The sequence below is a fragment of the Daucus carota genome, chromosome 9 (assembly GCF_001625215.2).
Source record: "Daucus carota subsp. sativus chromosome 9, DH1 v3.0, whole genome shotgun sequence".
Lineage (NCBI taxonomy): Eukaryota > Viridiplantae > Streptophyta > Magnoliopsida > Apiales > Apiaceae > Daucus > Daucus carota.
In genome coordinates this window covers 32,089,330-32,092,343 of record NC_030389.2, presented here as the reverse complement: position 1 = coordinate 32,092,343, position 3,014 = coordinate 32,089,330, and positions in this window count along the sequence as shown.

Genomic DNA, 3,014 nt, shown 5'->3' with positions numbered 1-3,014 from the left:
TTGTCAGAGGTTGTGTCCTTCTTTGCATCCTTATTAACATGAGCTATGTCAGAGGTTAATCTTTCTTTTTGGTGTTCTGCAACATGAGCTTTGTCAGAGATTGCAGCTTCTGTCTTCTTTTCCTTTACAACTTGATCCTTGTCAGAGGTTGTAGACTTCTTCTTATCCCATCCTTTCTCCAGATGTTCATCTACTTTGCTTTTACCCTTGGAGGTGTATTCATCTTCAGAGTATACCTTTTTGACTGGTAAACTCTGATCAGCAACAGTAGCTTCCTTGATCAGTATTCCTTTTTCTTTTGGCTTGGTAGTTGACTTTGCAGGCTTTTGGATCTTTCCAGAGTTTATGGCTTCAATATGTTCCTTTTTCAGCTCAGCTTCCTCTGCAGCAATCAACTCCAAATCCAAATTGGCTTCTGGATTTTCTTGTTCAAAAACCAATCTAGCAAGCTCTTCATCAGTCATGGGTTTGTCTGATCCAGTCACTGGTCTTTGCTTAGATCCAGATGTGATGTTGTGAGTTGGACCAGACTTTGTGCTTTGCTTAGATTGTTTCTGACTGTCAGAGTTTGAAACTCTTCTACCAGTCCCTGCTTGAAATCTCTTGTGCTTTGTGAAATCATCAGCATCATCATCATCATCCTTCTTCTTCCTCTTCAGAGTTTAATTAGTAGACTTGCATTTGACTTTAGCTACTCTCTCCCCCTTTTTGACATCATCCTCATCAGGAATTAGTATGGATGTGATCAGAGAAAGTGAAGTTTGGATGGCTTCAAGCTGCTTGGACATCTTTTCTTGATTTGATTCAATCATGGTCATCCTTTGGTCCAGAGATTCATTGGCAGTCACCAGCTTCTGTACATTTTCTTTCAGAGGAAGCATGGTCCTTTTCTTTTCCAGTTCATTTGTCTCCTTGACTTTTGCCACCTCTGTTCTTAGACCATCTATTGATTTAGATGTCTGGGCATGAGCAGGATGAAATGTCTTCAGATAGAGAATTGTGCCTTTGAGGCTTGACATAACATCAGAGTTTGAAATTTTATTTTCTGCCATAGCTAAGAATTCTTCAGCTTTAGGTGTCTCCAGGGAATGCTGGTGGCTCAGCCAGAGTTTATCCCAGACTTCATTTGGTGGATCAACCTGAAGATCCTTGGGAAGTGGCTCAGAGTTTGTATTCAGAGTTTGTAGCCTTGCATTGTACTGGCTAGTAGATTCCCACTTTTGTTGTGTCAGAGGGGCTCCATCATTTTCATCTTTGTCAGTATCTGAACTGTCATCATCCTCAGTATCAGAGTTTGCTTTGTCATCATCAGGAACAGGATCAGCAACTTTCTCTACAGTATCTTGAGCAGATTTTTCTTGAGCTTCAGACTGTGATTTGATAGGTTCTTCACCAGTCTGAGCAAGAGACTGTAGAGCTTCCATAGCTACTTTGTCAGAATCATCAACTACATCAGACCTGTAGTTTTCTGGAGCTGTATCATGAACAATGGCATCCTCTGGAATTTTCATTGGAGATTGAGGAATTGGACCATGAGCAGATAATGGAGTTTGAGAATCAGACAGATTTGCTCCAGCTTCAGTTGTAATTGGTTCATCACACTTGATTTCTTCATCTACTTCAGAAGATGAAGTAGATGCTGTAGGAGATGTTAGAGGAACAGCTTGGATAGGAAGCACCATCAGAGCTTGAGAGTGTTCAGCAACTGGAGTTGATGGTGTCTGGTCTTCCTCAACTGTGAAGTCTGTGATTTCAGTAACTGGGATTTTTGCTCTTGCAGGCTTTTGAGCCCTTCTTTTGAATCTGGCTGGCTTCTGTGGACTGGCTTGAACAGGTTCAGAGGCTGGTGTAGGAGTAGATTCAGAGTTTACATCTTGTGCAGGTTCAAGATCATCATATTCATATGCTGCAACAAGCCTCCTTCTTTTCTGCTTTGGAGTAGAAGCAGCTGCAGAGTTTACTGGAACATCAGAGTTTGGAGCCTCAGAGTTTAAATGAGGGTCAGAGTTTAAATGAGCCTCAGAGTATACTGGCTCATCAGTGTTTGTCTGCTCATCAGTGTTTGGTTTCAGAACATGTGTAGCAACAGAGGTTCTTGTTCTTTTTGCAGTAGAAGGGGCTGCATCAGACTTTGCAGCCCTTTTTGACTTGGATGCAGAAGTTCTGGGTGCTTGAGAAGAGACTGTAGATTGTTGATCTGCTGGAGGCATGTTCAGTCTATCTCTAATTTGAGCTGGAACTTGTAACGGCCTGAGAACTGGCCTCTTTTCATCTTTAGAGATGAGATCTTTGAAAGCCCTTTTATGCAACTTAAAAGGTCTGATCTCATCTTCAAATGCTACCTCTCCAACAGATGCATTGAACAATAATTGGCAAAATCGAGAAAAATAGATAACTTTACGATTTTCATTCATTCTTTCACCAATATTTCTAATAACTAATCTACCATAATCGAAATTAGTAGAATAGATCAGAGAATACCCAATTTGTAGCATGTCCATGGGTATTGCATCCCAGTTGGTGGATTTCTTCTGGAAAGCCCTGGTTATGCAATCAAAGAAGAAACTCCACTCCTTCCTTAGTCCAGGACGCTTCAGTTGGCCCAATTTGTCTAGTGAGTCATAGTAGCCCAAGTCAGTCATCATGACTCTCAGATTTGCTTCGCCATTTGTGATGTAGTTTGAACGTTCAGGTAGGTTAAGAGCTTGACGGACTGTGGCTGGAGTGACAGCATACTCCTCTCCTTCGTAAGAAAATACAATGGATGGAGATCCATCTGTACCACCATTATCATAATGACCCGTCCTCCAAAAATTTATAATCTGACTTCCAGAGAGTCTGGCAGGAGCTGTAAGGGCTGTGGCTAGAGCACTCTGTGCCAAGAAGCGCTGGAAAGGGTGATAATCCCTTGGGGCTTCAGCAGTGTCAAGGATGGCTGCATAGTTGTTGGGAACAAAGTCCACACCTGCATGGGTGAATGTAGTAGTTGCCATTATATCAGAGATTGTGAGTAG